This window comes from Astatotilapia calliptera, chromosome 6, assembly GCF_964374335.1.
Source record: "Astatotilapia calliptera chromosome 6, fAstCal68.1, whole genome shotgun sequence".
In the NCBI taxonomy this organism is placed as follows: Eukaryota; Metazoa; Chordata; class Actinopteri; order Cichliformes; family Cichlidae; genus Astatotilapia; species Astatotilapia calliptera.
The window spans coordinates 15,278,859-15,295,039 of record NC_137427.1 but is presented as its reverse complement, the minus strand read 5'-3'; the positions used below and the strand labels follow the sequence as shown (position 1 = coordinate 15,295,039).

The 16,181-nt window shown below is 40.7% G+C and overlaps 1 protein-coding gene across 3 annotated transcripts in view; it reads left to right on the top strand.

Annotated features, from left to right (window-relative positions):
- The first annotated feature begins 6,250 nt into the window (after nucleotides 1-6,250).
- The window catches only part of prr36a (proline rich 36a), a 31,129-nt gene continuing 21,198 nt past the window's right edge, over nucleotides 6,251-16,181 (top strand). For 2 of the 3 annotated variants that reach the window (XR_003272622.2, XM_026170515.2), the window contains exon 1: nucleotides 6,251-6,580. The gene's annotated coding sequence lies outside the window, so the exon portion shown is untranslated. The remainder of the gene's footprint in view (nucleotides 6,581-16,181) is intronic. The other variant, XM_026170517.2, reaches the window with a different exon arrangement.

The following is a 16,181-nucleotide window of genomic DNA, read 5'->3' as shown; positions in this document are numbered from 1 at the left end:
TGCAGAGGAAACGTGGAACAGATGAAGAGCTGGGCCTTTTCCTCTGTATGAACAGCAGCATCGAAGAAGGCTATTGCACAGACATTTCTCTTGGTTCTAGTGTGGGTTTTTTTGAAACATTATTCAGTATTTTTTAATATATCTGGTGTATTTTATGCTCACCCAGACTAGGAACTCTTTGGTGCTGTCTATGTTTTGTTTTTTGTTTGTTTTACTTTTGAAGTATTTCAAATCGGTTGGCTCCTGAGGAGGAGACTCTTAAAATTAGATATTTATATCATATTCAGCAACATTTTATTGTACAGAACTCGTTTTAAAAATTTAAATAATCTAATATCTCTTAAATTAGCCAAAGCTAATTTGCTAGCTGGAGAATCATGACATGACATTTAAACAGAACAGGACAAAAAAATCCTCCATGTGATTGTTTTTACAGAGTTCCAAAACATATCAGGAAACGCAGATGGGCGTTCGGCGTGGAATTGATTCATTTTCTTTGTGAGCTGCACATTTATTAGAAAGTTTCGACCAGTGTCATTAGCGGCGGCTGTGCTGCATCATGTTGCCTTCAAATGTAGATCCCAGTTTATTTCATTTTTATTGCTTCGTTTTCTTTCAGTAATGATCAGGGTAATGGGACGCAATCGTTCACTAACAAAGCACTTAGCTTTTGCCTGACCTTGGCTGCAGTTTCTTCTTCAGACCCACATTTTTTTTTAATGAAGCTGAAGTATTAAAAAGAAACTCGGTCTATCAAAAGTGCTGCACCCCTGTTTGTAGACTGCGTTGATGACCATTAGCAAACTGGATCTGACTTATTTTAAGCACAATAAGTAGCTCTAAGTAAAGCGGAGTCTGGTTTGGGAGAGATGACAAGAAAGAAAACAACAGATTGTCCTGTTTTAGTGGCTTGCTCTGCTTTTTTTTGTTGTTTGTTGCCTTCATAATGATGTCTCTAACTGCTGCCTACTGACTTGATCTTTAGTAGAAACTTGAATAATGTATGTTTGTTTGTCTTTTTATCTCAAAAAAACGCACAATAGTTTAAGGAGTTTTTAAGTCTGGACTCCAAATACCATTTAGCGAGAGGAGCTATGGGTCAGGGAGGAGTAGGTAAATGAAGTATAAGATGTTTTTTTCAGCCTTTTCATTTTCTGCCTGAAACACCAGCAGAGTAAATTGTAAGCTAAATATACAGATGGACTTTGGATTTCCATGGACAACATGTCTAAATTATAGATAACTTTAAATGTTGCATCTTGTGTTTCCCTGGAGTTTTTTTATCTTGTTTTTGTTTTGTGTTGTTGTGTTTGTTTTTTATGAATTACCTGCACTTGAACTGTACTTGTGAGGGACAACACGTAGTGTGACCTGTCATACTTGTCAAACTACTGATTAAATTTTCCTGGTCTGATCTAAGTCAACAAGCTGTTTCCTGCTGTTCCACCTAACCATCAGCAGAGGGAGGAAGTAGTTCATGTGTCGGGATGGTGATTCACGCAACCTTGCATGATCGTGTGTGTGTGTGTGTGTGTGTGTGTGTGTGTGTGTGTGTGTGTGTGTGTGTGTGGACATTTTTACCAAGATTACTCAAAAGCTACACTTAGATTTCAATCTTATTGTCATTAAATACACACCAAGTGTACAAGGGATAAAATAACATTCCAACTGGTACAACACAGGATTTAAAAAAAACAAACAAAAAAAGAACTATATTTAAATGTATAGCAGCAAAAATACTACAAAGTGCAATAATAAAAATGACCTGTGGAGTTGTGGCGTATCTTCGTTTTGATTTCAGAAGTCTGATGACCCTGGGGGAAAGCTATTGCAGAAGCTGGTGGGAACGGTCTGTGATGGAGGGTGTGAGAAGTCACTGATAATGGTTCTGGCTCTTCGGTCCAACTTCCTGAATGGAGAAGTCCCAGTGGTTTTCTCCTCTATCCAAAATTATTGATGGATTTGTATGAACAATTTACTGATCCAAATTTGGAACTTAATGGTTCTGTCTTCAAAAATAGACTGCATTGCCTCACAGAAACAAAGTCTGGGGTTAAAATCCACCAGCTGGCTGCAAACGTCCTATGTGGAGTTTGCATGTTCTGTCCAGGTTCTAAAGACTCGTGTTTTAGGTTGATTGGTGACTTTAAATTAGCTTTCGAGTAACTAATCAATGGTTTCATGTCTGTGTGTTAGCCCCGTGATAGACTGCAAGCAAGCAAGCAAGCAATTTATTTATATAGCACTTTCAGATCAGCCCCCAGCACAAAGTGCTGTACACTTGACATGCCAGAAATGATACATTGAACAAGTTAAAAAAAATAAATAAATAATATAAAATAAAGAAAAAATATTTTAAAAAATAAGATGATAATTAAAATGACATTTAAAATAATAAAATTGGCACAAATAGCAAAAACAATAATAAAATAGTATAAAATGATCATTAGAATTACATTTAAAACAATAAAGTCAGCACATTAGATTAAAACAATAAAATCAGGTTCAGACTATGTCATAAGCCAAGGAGTAAAAATGGGTTTTAATGATCTGTCCAAGGGGTACACTGGCTCTCACCCTATGACAGCCTATCATATGGGGATAGGCTCCACCCTTACTGTGACCCTGAATTCGATAAGTGGAAGAAAATGAAAAGATGGGTAATTCTTAAAAAAGATCTTCCAGAGAGGGTAGATTGCAATTCTTTTGTTAGAGAACACATGAGCTCATTTCCTGGTTGCTGAGCGTCCTAAGTAAGCTTTGGCAGCAGCTCATGTAGCCCATCTTTGCCTTCCACCCACTTAACCTAATATCATCATGCATTATGTAGCCAACCGCTCTGATGGTGCCTCGTGTTGGAGTGTGTAAGGCAGAAGGAAAGGTCCACAGTGTAATGTCTCTCATAAACATGGCCCATCCATCTTGTTGGATTAGAGGCTGTCACTATTTTCTTCCACTTGATGTGTGTGAATGTGTAGGACTACTTCACTCAGCACCTTTGATGTTCAGTGAAAGCCCAGAGGGAAAATCGTCTTTCCAAAAGCTTCTAATGGTCTCAGTTGTAGCAGTATGCTATTGTCAGGTGTGGTCCTTTTGTTGATCCCAGTTTGATGCCGCTTGTTCATTTGTGACTCGCCGTTTGAACTTCACAGGCTTTTAAATTAACAAAGCATCCCAGATCAAAAACGCAGGCCTGCAGCAGGAGCAGTGGCAGCGGCGAGGACCGTCTCCTTCCCCCTCATCTTACGCGCCGTGTCACTCAATCTGTATCAGCGCCTGAGTTCCGTTTGGTGTGTCAGCGTGTGTGTCTCTGTGTGTGGGGGAGCTTTGTTTTGTGTGTGCAGCTGTCCTTACTGTGAGGTGTTTGGGCAGATGGGTGAGTGAAGACCACAGCAAAGAAGCAGATTTAAAAACAAGACAGTGTGTGCATTAAAGCCTTTCAAATTCTCAGTCTATCCTAATTCTGTTAAGGATTTTTTTTTTTTTTAACCGCTGAGCCACACCCTTGTGTAACAACATTATGATCATCTGAAATGGATGAGCAGGATGTGTGGGGATAACAGCTTTTTTTCAGTCCTGTGAAATAATGATGGATTCCATTAGTTTTCAGTTCATGCAACTAAAAGATGGAGACTAAAAATCGTTTCGGTTTTTAGGTTTCAGTTTGCATAAAAAAAACAGGAAGTGAATAAATCTCCTTAACGCTTTCCTCCATAAACACAACATTGAACGACCTCTCCCGTGGCAAGTTTTGACACCTCAGTACAGATCAGTAAAGATTTGGTTTGATGACCATTAAAATAGTTTCCAAGGGCAGCTGCACAGAGAGAGATCACCTTTCCTAACCTCTGATGCATACCCAGTCGTTTTGTGTCATAATGAGGCAGAAATTATGACAGAAAGCACTCAGTTTAGAAAAGAGCTTCAAGGGTTACTTCTAGTAGGCTTTCAGAGGAGGCAACGAGTTAAAATAAGAATTAGTTAAACTTTTGGAGGAGCTTTGGGTTTTCCCCTCTCACTCTGGCGCAGGGCCCCTTCCCGACTGGAAAGGATGACAGGCAGCTGATGAAACAACTGCCAGAGTCCTGAAAGGAGCAGGGATGGAGAGACACATGATTCACACACACTCTCTCTCTCTGTTTCTCAGTCTCCATCGAAGTGTAGTGAGAACTTGTACACCAGCGAGTCCAAGGCTGAGGATTTTTTTTGCTAAACCTTCATTCTTCCCCTTCACTCAGATTTCTCTCTTTACCCACGGCCTCTCTTTTTAAATAACCTCATTCTTTCTCCGTGCTCATAAGAGAAAACAACAGCTGATGTCAGCTGTCCAAACCCATTTTGCTCGTCTTTGTATCCTTCTGTCTTTTCAGTGTTTCACTGAGCCTGCAGCTGCAGCTCAAAGTCTCATTGTGATAAGAAAATAAAAGCATGCGTCTAAAACCTATTGTGGGCTCGTACCATAGGGCGGTGGACACTGTACCAAAGTGTGAGCACAGATAATTAACAATTTCAATCTCTTATTCGCTTTCTTTGGATATAACTATCCAAACCTGTTGTGCAGCTCTTGCAGTTCTTTGTCAGGAATTTTGGTTTTAAGTACAGATCGCAAACATGTGGGTGAAGGAATCTGAGGCAGAGAGTTTCAGTGGCGTTGTCCCCGCGGAGAAGCAGAGATTCTTGGAAAACTCCTGGTTGAATAAATCACCGCTGGCTCCTAATGAACTGTAGCTTGAATTTAAAAGGACAAAAACAACTCGTATTCTTCTTCTCCTTCTTTAAGCTGCTCCCATAGTAACAACAGCAGCTCGTCTCCTTCCTTCTCACCCTATCCCCACATCCTTCTCTGTCACATCGATGTCCTCTTCCCCTAAATCCTTGAATCTTCCCTGAGGTTTTCCTCTTTTCCTCCTGCTTTCCAGCTCCATGTTCAACATCCTTTCTCCAGTATATCCGCTTTCCCTCTTCTGTACATGTCCAAAGCGCTCGACCTGAGCTGTCCCTCTGATCTACTCATTTCTAATCCTGTCCATCCTGCTCACTCCCAGTTACTCCCATCTTTGTGTCAGGACTACCATCTTCAAACCGTACTTCATAGCAGGTCTCGATATCATCTTGTAAACCTTCCCTTTCACTCTTGCTGCTATTCTTCAGCCAGAAGCACTCCTGACACTAATTTTCACCCGATCCAACCTGCCTGCACTCTGTTCTTCACCTATCTCGTGCAATAATAGGGTGAAAATTACACAAAAATGTAAGCAAAATCAACAAGAGAATAGGAAAAAGTAAAGTAAAAGATTAATATTTCACAGAGGAGCTTCATGAGTAAAAATCTGGGGGTAAAAGATTTTCTCTATCCACAGTTGTGGGAAAAGATGATAAAACAAGGTAGAGGCATGCTGTGCATAAGGCCTATAAGAGGAGTTTAATCTGATATGGTTCCTGTTGTTTACTCTGTGCAGCAGCAGGATTAGGTCGTATCTACAAACTGGAGATACTCCATCTTGTTATCCTGGCTTAGGGAGGATGAAATTGGAAAAAGGACAAGGTTATCTCAGCTTGGTCAGAGCATGTGCTTGTGTTTTAAAAGATGTGTGTGTCTGCAGGACAAAGCAATGCTGTTGAAGCCACAAATTTGCAGGGGCTAAATTCTAGAGGTGGGCAGATTGATCCAAATATTGACAGTATCAATACCAACACTGGTATTGGTAGTGGATGATACTAGAGTGTAAGGATCGATACTTTGTTTCTCTCCTCTAAGTTCCGTATATAGCCTACTGAATGGTGTTATTTATTTATTAAAAATGAAAAAATGTATCTCAAACATGAATATATTTTATTTATCCCTATAGGACATTTAAAAAGAGGTTGACATAAAGTCCTTTAAAAACAGGCACATTTAAATTCCAGCCCACCCCCCTCAAAAAAACAAAAACAACCCTGAAAAGTGTGTGTGTGTGTGTGTGTGTGTGTGTGTGTGTGTGTGTGTGTGTGTGTGTGTGTGTAGCCTTAAAACGTGTTCACAACTTGCCAGTTGATTATGACTCATGTCATATGTCATGACACACTGTTATGTATTGGCAATACTGGCCCTGTATTTATTTGATATCGGATCGATACCAAAATTTGTAGCATCGCACAGCGCTACTGAATTCCTCCCGGACCACCTTGATTTCCAATTTTAAAGTCACGCGCTCACACAGGGACACGGTTTGACTACCACGTCACTCCTGCTTTGCATAACCGCCGGGGCTCGCGCCTTTGATTGGGCCGGCGGTGGGATTTAATCTGCGTTTTCTTTTATGACCGCCACGCTTCGCCTTCAGTCTGCAGCCGGACTCCTCCGCCACTCCTCCCCTTCGGGTCCGTCCTTCATTAAGGGGAGCAGCCCGTCGCCTCCTGCCGCTGCTCAAACGTGAAGGGAAGGACACGAGGAGGGACGCCCGCCGCTGAACGCGCGGCTCTATTGTTAGTTCAGTAAAATATACGGCTTCGCCTGCATATTTAGTGCGTTTCGCGTCGTCTTCGGGGCAGAAAGGGGCCGACTGTTTGTTTCCTCGGGAGTCTTAACGACGGCTGAAAGGTAACGGACAATTTACTACGCTGTAACGTTTCTGCCGCGAGCGACATCATTCGAGTTAGGCTACATCTTTGCACAGTTTTCTGCTAAATTTAAAAATTACAGTTCTACCTAGAAGGGCTCACCCTCTTTGTTTTATTTTAGCATCTCTTAAATGAAGAAAGCAGCGTTTGTTTTGAAGCCAGACGCCCTCTTTGTGGTGTGGAGTGGTCGGTGTGTATCTTGATGGGATGATGGATGTGAAACGTTAGCACGGAGCTGGGCGGTGGTTCCGGTGTGCCGTTCTGTCTCGGGGTGAAATTTATCCCGATGTACGGTGCTCCAGGTTCTCTGTTTGACAGGGTCTCCGTTGGCATCAGATTCAGTTTACTGAGCAGCTTCACGCCAGCCTCCCTGGCGTACACACGCTATTGTTCTGCGAGGCAGAACGACGGGGCCCTCTGCTAATCGGTGTTATTAAAACTCCCTTTGAGGCGTTTAAATCACCCAGAAACTCTAAACCAGACTATTGGGGAGGTAAAATTGGAACCAGGCGTGCAAAGTTGGATATGTGGGCATCTTGTGTTTTCTTTTCCTCATGTGGTGTATCTTTAGGCGTTCATCTGAGAATCTTACTTTGCCATTCATGCGTTAAGTTCCCCAGTCATTTTAAGCACCGTGCACCCTTTGTTTTCTTGGCACTGCCAGCTTAGTAGTTTCTTTCCAAGATTACCATCAAGGCCTGTTTTCATATTTGCATCTCTGCACATGGGGTGATCTCACTCTCCACCTGGCAAAGCAGTAAGTAAGGCAGACTATCAGAGGCACCGTCTGCAGATCTCAATGATAGAGCGATGCTGTTTATCCTTCAGGTTTTGGCTGTGAGTCTGCATTACATAATCACTGTGTTTTGGGGCTTGACTGGGTGTGGTGTGGCAGGGCTTTTGGAATCAGGACCAGTGACTGTCCCTGGCTTCAGAAATGTTATTTACATGCAGGCCCTTGCATGTGGGTGTGTGTTTCTTACTCCCAAACCCATTTCATCACTTGGATGTGACACAGGGTGTGGATGACACAGCCACATGACACCCACCCTTCTCTGTTTATTCTGACTGTCTGGCTAAGCTCTTAGAGGGTCATTACAGGTTTACTGCTGCTGTGTCCTACTTCAGAGGATGAATCTGGCAAAATCTGCACTTCTGCCCCATTTAAAAGGCTCATCGGAAACGAATGGAGAAACGCAGTCACCTTTTAACTGAATTTGAGTGACTTGGCTGGTGTATTTGTGCACTTCCTGGTCACAGATGTCGAGCATATGAAGATGCATCAGATATCTACTGTTTTAGCAGCATATGATGGAGTGTAACTTTAAAGTTAAGTAAAAGGCTCTCATATTTTGCCAGCCTGTGAACTTGGACACAGCTGTGTTTGGTTGGGGTTTTTTTTTTTTTTTTTTTTTTCTCCCCTCATACTGTACAGCCACTTCCCCTGCCCACACCCCCGTTTCCTCTTCCTCTTCCCAAAGGTCAAAGCAACCGAGAAGAAGGGCTTGAAATAGTTTTCTCATTTCAGTGTCTTCTGTAACCTTAAACTTCAATGGCTGGATAAAGGGGGATTTATAAACAGGAATGTGCAAGTATTATGAACTCCTTTTTAAAATCCAAACTATCAGTAGCACATGAAACATTTTTACATTATTAGTACAAGAACTTAAAAAAAAAAAACCCCAAAACAAACTACTATGTTGAATCGGAGGAATTGATTTAAGCATTTGCTTCAAGTTCTCCGCACATCCTTAAGCCCTGGTATGCTTGGCTTGTAAACTTTAAGGCTTGTTTTATGACTGAGCCTGGGCAGTGGTGCCTAATGGGGAGACTGCAGTTGTTGTTTTATTTCAGGCGTGACGGTCTGTGCGAAAAATGCAGGTGGCTGCGTTTGAGAAATCTAGTGTGACTGGCTTGTGTAAATGGGTACAGTGCACTAGGGAGCAAGTCTGTAACTGATTAACAAACCTGTCCTTTTGTTTTGCATGGAATGCTTCAGATACCTCCTTGTCAAACCTTGCCAGCTACGAGGCGCCTTCAGGTGGATTCTTGGTCGCGTTTGTGTCTGGTTGGAAAAATGCAGAAAGATTAAAAAAAAAATAAAAGCACTAACAGTGGCTGCAGCGCTTAGTTGTTTTTTTTAACATTCAATTCTCTACACTCCAAACATGTTGCCTATTATGACTTCTCTATGACAGGAAAAAGGTAAAGGACCAGCAACAGTATAAACAACTGTTACAACACTAACAGACTGTCAGTGCTGGGATTGTTATTTGAGGTGATGGGTAAATAAAAGTGGCAATTTTATGTCTCAAGTTTCACTTTCAGTTTGATAACTGCAGTGATATTCTATAGCATTATTCCTGATTTTTGGCTATTTATTCAGCTTTGCATTGGCTCATCATGTGTGCATCGGCTCTGAGTGGATATGATGTCTGGGGTTCAAATCGTATTCAGTTCAACTCAGGTTTATTCATGTAGTGCTAAATCACTACAGCAGACACTTAAAGACATTTATATTGGAAGGTAAATGCACTAGAATTTTAGAAAGAAACCCCAACAATCCCATGGCCCACTATGAGCAAGCACTTGGTGACTGTGGGAAGAAAAAAAGTCCCTTTTAACAGGAAGAAACTTCTGAAAAGATGCTGTAGGTAGTCCAAAAAAAAGACCTACTGGCAAATTTAAAAAGAAGGCAAGTTTAACCAATAGAGTATTAATGCCCCTGTGAAATCATTCTTGTATTAATCATTTAAATTTTGAAAAGAAATTAGAGCTCATGTCAATCAGTCACCTTATTTCATGTCAAAAGTCGGAGCAGATGAATGAAAAGCGCATAACCCTTGCACAGCATGGAGTATTTGCATTTTCCTGGAAGTGAGCTGGTTACATCTTGTAACCAGAGTCCGTCTCAGTCCCACACTCATGGAAATTCAATCCACACTTTTGTCGTACTATACTCATGTCTGATCTGGTGGAAAGTTCATATGATGATCTTTTTAAAAATTCTGATCAGAATGAAAAATTCCCAATAGCTAGATGTTAACCACCTCCATATCAACAAACCAAACGTGTGAGTGGTTGTGAGGTAATTAGAATGATGCTCGGTGCTCACACTATGGGACTTTGATATGCAATTAAATTTGCAAACAAAAGGCAGAAAAATGGCTGCAAAAAGACAAATATCCTAAGAGAAACCAAAGGGGTTCGGATACAGCATCTCATTTTTCTAGTCAAGCATTGTGGTAATTTTTATTTATTTATTTTTATTAAATAAAAATGGAGCCAGAAGTGCTCATATTTAAGGGAGCTTTGCTGAGTTATCAGCTTTTACATGCGGTTTATTCGTTTATAATAAACTCACTGGGAAGAAACTCACATTTAGGGTTTTGTTTTCTATTTAAATTGTATTTTATTTATATATACATTTTTACTTTTAACCCCTAAAAGTTGTCTCATGATCGTTTTAGTAGATTGGACACCAGCAGATTTGCATAATGTTAGAGTGGCTCAGAGTCCACTCATGGGAATTTTGAAAATAAAATACTTGCAGCCAGGGGATGAAGTGGGATTTTTGCAGGCAAGATCTCATTATTTGCACTGTGGGACCAAAAAAGCAACCACAGAATTTGTGCTCTTAACCTCTCATAGATTTGTTTTCTTTGTGAGCCGGCTTGTGATTGGCTGTCTTGTACAGTCTATTGAGTTACATGTTAACTGGCACAAAAGAGCATGATCTTTAAACTGATGGTCACACACCTACAGTAACACTCTCCCCCTCTGCACTAGGTCACATTAGTTAACTATTGTCAGTTTTACCACAACACTGCAGAGTTTGCCGATCCACAGCCGATTCGGCATTCCCAGATAGCCTTTTAAGTAACACATTATTAGCCTTCATTTTACTTGTTATGAAATAAATAGATAATTTCAATACCTTTCTATGAAATGTCATTTGTTTGGTTGAAAGCTATAGTTGTGATATTTGAAAGTAAATGGTAAATTCTATCATGTTGATTAATGCGGACTCCTCTTCTGTAGCGCTATGCTAGTTGCTAAAGTTGGCTAAAAAGTGGTACCACAGCTTTGGTTTCCATCAGTGTCTACATGCATGAATGTCAAAAAGCTGGATTAATTGTGAGTGCAGGGCTGTGAGGCTACCACCAGTGTGCTTGAACCCTGCTCCACTACATCTGTTTAGGAAGACTTTAAGGGTTAAACTTTATTTCATCCTTCACCCTTGTTGCCTGTGTTTCTCTCTGTAGCTGTGGGATGGTAAGGATGTAATGCTCATCACTGTGGTTTGGAGGCTGGTACTTTGCTGCCCATTAGGATAGAGTAGTGGATGCTGGCGCTGCATTTTTTTAGGTACTCTGTCTGGAACTGAAGCCAGTCTCAATGCACTGTAATTATTGAAACGGTACTTCAGCACTTTAGAAATATGTCTGTTAGCTCACTATGGTAGCCTTGAATGCCTTCCTAAAGCCAGATATTTTGTGGTTGTAGAATACAGCAAAATGGTTTTTAAAGATGTTTTAAAAATACATTTATAGGGTGTATTTATATTATAGGGTGTATTTGTGTTGTAGCATTACAAAGAACAGGTAATGAGAGAACTGTAAACAATGAGTCCTGTGTTTGTGTGTGGCTAAATGCCAACGGTTTTAACTAGATTAGTTTTTGTATTGTATGAGTAATATGATGCCTCAGAGCTTGTCCCCTCTTTGACACGTGCAGCCTTCATGTCCGCTAAAGCACGAATTGAGTTTTCTGGCTCTGAATCGGCCTTTAGGAGGTGACTGTGTATGTAAGTTGGTCTGTATTACCTTAAGTCTACCATTTTACTCTTATGTGTGACCATTTCAATGAAAAACAAATATATTTTATGTTTGAATTAATCCTGCACTTCTAAATAATATTATATTCATATTGTGTTTTTGGCTAGTCTCATTTATCCTGGTAATTTCCCTAAGAAAGGGTAAAACATCTTTGTTGGGTACCACAGTTTATTTATTTTTTGCATACAGGAAAACTGAGAACTATTGATAACTAGATAACTGCCAGAGAAGAAGCAAAGTTCACAACAACAATAAAATGTGTGTTTGTTTTGGATTGGCTGTGTATCTTTTATTATCCTTTGCCTCTTTCATGTGCATGAAAGTCTGCCAATGTGTATTTAGTTATGTGTGTGACAGTTCAGGGGTGTGGCTATCAGAAGCATGGAGGCAAGGTGTGGGATCGGTATCCATCTGTCCTCACCTTACCCGGCCCGGTCACAGAGATCGTAACTAATCTGGCTGCGGGCTCTTCAGTGTTATTGACTATCCGCCTGTCTATAACCAGTTGGCTGGTGGACAGGGAGTAGCCACTGAGTTGATTTAATATGCCAAAAGTGATGTCATCTCTGGTTTCTCTACAGCCCAGCCATTCTCGATTTTCGATCGAAACTCGTAATTGGCTCTTGTTTTGAATTGAAGTTGTGGAAAATGTAACAGGCCTGTAACATAATGGCATATTTCTTCAATCTCCCTTGGACTACATTTAACTGCATTTGTCTTTTATCTATGTGTTTCTTATGGGGCTAAATTCTAGAGTTGGGCAGATTGATCCAAATATTGACAGTATCAATACCAACACTGGAATTGGTAGTGGATTATACTAGTGTGAAAGGATCGATACTTTGTTTCTCTCCTCTAAGTTCAGTATATAGCCTACTGAATGGTGTTATTTGTTTATTTATGTCTGTGAAGGTTCTCAGTCATCCAGGTCATCGTAGTCAAAGGAGCTTGCAAAGAAAAGCGTCTGGACTTCTTTAAGTTGCTTCTTTAAGTTGCTTGAAGCAACTTGAAGTCCAGACGCTTTTCTTTGCAAGCTCCTTTGACTATTTGTTTATTTAGTTAGTTATTAAAAATGAAGAAATGTATCTCAAACATGAACCTTTTTTGTTGACTGTCACATTATTTATTTATCACCTATAGAACATTTAAACAGAAGTTGACATAAAGTCCTTTAAAGACAGGCACATTTAGATTCCAGCCCACACCCCCTTAAAAAACAAAAACAATCCTGAAAGCTGTAGGGTTTTGTGTTAACTAATTATTGTCAATTTAGTGGTCTTTAAAACAAATTCAGAATTTGCAAATGTCATGACACACTGCTCCCAAGGTAGTATTGGTATTGATGATGGCAATACTGGCCCTGTATTTACTTGGTATCGGCTCGATATCGAAATCTGTAGTATCGCACATCACTACTGAATTCCTCCCGGATCCCCTTGATTTCCAATTTTAAAGTCACGCCTCACACGTTTCTCGGTTTGATTACTACGGCACCCCTGCTTTGAGTGGGGTAATAGATTAGAGACTATGCTATTTTGAAAGGTAATATTTAACTCGTGGGCCAGGGCAGCTCCAACCAGCAATAAAATGTAAGTAACCATTTGGTGCGGTAAGGGTTGACCGATGGCAGATTTGAATGCTTCACTGTGTGTTCAGTATATAAGAATGGGGTAGGCTTCACACAAGTGTCCCTAGTCTTACAGGTGAAGTTTCAGTGCCAGCTGCTCCTCTGTCCCGCTGTTCCAGTTAATCCTCTGAGCACCCACCCCCCCATTCTCCTTAGCACCAAGCCTGAGTGAGGTACACACAATGGGGTCTGAATGTCCCCCCCCTCATAGCACTGTGATGTAAAACTCATTTATGCACACGAACATGTAAGAAGATCAGATGCGATTGCACAGAAATATTTCCATTCCTCTCCTCACTACTTAGATTTTTACCTCATTGCTGTTATTATTTGTTCCATTGTCAGGTTGTCCTTATGCCAGCAGGAAAGCCTGGCTTTTGCTTTTGAAAACCCTCCCAGGTTTGGAACAGATTGCAGCCCACTTCTCTGCAGTCCTTTAGACCACATCACTGCCAATAGCTGGGAGTCCATCTTGTTTTATTGCCACTCCCTTAAGGGCTAGCTGGCTAAGTCCATTTAACTTGTAGGTTCACTTAACCACCTGCTCCTAATGACAGTGTTGAGGAGCTTACAGTCACTTAGCACCTGTTAGTCTCCTGTATGGAATTGATTAAGCTGCATGCTTAACATTTAGTCCAACTCTAGTGATGAAAGTGTTTTTCTTTTTCTCTTTGCCAGGAACATTGATTATTGTCAGTAAGCACTTTTTTTTTTTTTTTTTTTTTTTTTTTGGTATCTGTGCAGAATGTTTTGCTGAAGTACTCCAAACACTTGTTTCTGGACAAGTGTTTTGGTGAAGACCGATAGACAACTTCTTGGCACGGTCTGGATAAACATTCATCAGTACAAATGCAGTCTTGGGTGCTGTGATGTAGGGCTTGTCAACACCAGCACATGGTTCAGTTATTTGGACAGAAGAAAAGAAACCAGTTAAGCTGCAAGATCACTCAAGGTTAATGTGGTTCTTTGTTAACGGATAACGAGGTTCTTGAGTGCCATTTGTTGTGTTGATGGGTTTTCTTCAAAGAGTGAGGAGCATGTGTAGGTAGTGCTGCCTTACATGCTTCAAGAGAATTTCATTGATGTTCATATTGGAACCATTGATAATGCAAAATGTAATGTTTTTGCTTTTCATTTCATGAATCTGTATTGATAGACTTGAGAGGATGTAGTCTAACTTTTTTTTTTTTTTTTTTTTCCCCCCTGTGGCTTACCTTTTGTGGTAGAACAGGTCATGTGGGTTACAAAACATTATGACTGGTAACAAGGAAATTGTGTTAAGCCACAGCTTAAGTCACAGCTCAGAAAAAATGTCTCAAGGAGGTAATGAATTGAGTTGCGCTGTTTTAGAAGATTAGTGAAGTAACAGGTTTTGTTTATCAGAAGTGTGGAAATGAGTGGAAAATGTATAGAATTCTGTTAAATAAGATAACGGACCCTTTTCTTTAAAATATGCACGAATGGTCACACCCAAAAGATCCACTTTGAGGTAATGTCTTCGATAGCAAATTTTTGGCCTTAACAGTTAATTTATGACAGATGCAAGGAATTTCTACAGTTTCTCACTAGCTCTTTGTAACTGCTGGAAAGTAGAGCTGGGCGATATATCGAGTTTTTAAAAAATATCGATATATTTTTATACGAGATATAAGATGTGACCATATCCTTTATATCGATATAGTCTATGTTACGTTATAATTATACTTGCGGAGCCGCAAGTTTGCCTTTCTTTCGTCCACTTTCGTCTTTACGCAACGTTACTCGGCCTCGCCTCTCCTTCACTGAACACAACTCCCCCTCCTCCCCCATCGCTTCACCTGCAGGAAGCGACAAGATGGACACGGCAAATCTCCGTTAACGAGTTACTGCGCATCGCCCCGTGCGTGGGGCTGGACGGCGTCAACGTGTTAGCTAGCTAACCACGCTAACGAGCTAACCACGCTAACGCCATGCAGCCCAGAGGTGCTGCACGGACTAAAATCCTTTCATTTTCTCAAAAGTTGACAGCGCGCCTTATGTATGAATTCTGGTTGTGCTTGATGGCCGCGAACCGATTTTATGTGGAACACGGCGCTCAGCAATCTGTCAAAAAATGTTTTAGTACGACTTTGGTAAGCTACGGAGCTGCACCGCTTGATGGATTGTCGGAGCATTACGGCTGAGCCTCGCGGAGTGATACGTACTGTGCTTCAACGTAATATTACCTTACTGTGTATAAGGACCATAAATGGCACCTGTTAAGAGACGTGGTTGCGAAGCGGATTACAAACTCCAGGCTGTCAGTCACGCAGTACAAGTGGGGAACAGAGCAGCTGTGAAATCTGTCTTTGTTATAGTGCTCGTCTTTTACTTTACATTTTGACTGCACATTTGTGAGCTTTTTGTTATGCACAAAAACAACATTGTTTTCTTTTATTTATGGAGCATTATTATTTAATAAATGCTCATAATTTATTTTTGAGTAAATTTTATGTACATCTGCTCTATGTTAATAAAAGTGCCTGTGTGACATCTGGGACACAGCTTTGACTAAGAACTCTCTTTTTGTTCTTACTTTATGGCTTTAAAAAAAGATATATCGAGATATATATCTTATATCGCCATCCAGCTAAAAAATATCGAGATATGAATTTTGGGTCATATCGCCCAGCCCTACTGGAAAGCTACATAAAGTCAATAATCCAATCGCTGTATTACACTGCCCCCCGATAGTAGCTGACAAGCTGCCCCATCCTTCACTGACTTCCTGTTTACTGATTATTTATAACTTGGTACGAGCTGTCACCTTTTTTAAATATTTAATTATCTTGGATCAATTTGATCAAGTGAAGGGTTGTTCACAAAACATGGAGCAGGATGTATTTTCCACTATCTGTGCCATCAGATAGTGAATTACTCTTTGCAAGTGCATTCAGCCAGACCAGGTCTGGCTGTACACACCCACTGGGCAGTCTGCTGACTTAGCCTGTGGATCAGTGGCTTCTGGATCTAACAGCAGATTTCTAGGCCAACAGTTAATATTTTAATGGTTGGTTATCATTTACAGGGCTCGCAAAATCACTAGCCCGACGTCCCGGAGCTAGCGATATCTCCGGTCGGGCGACCAAAATCTATCT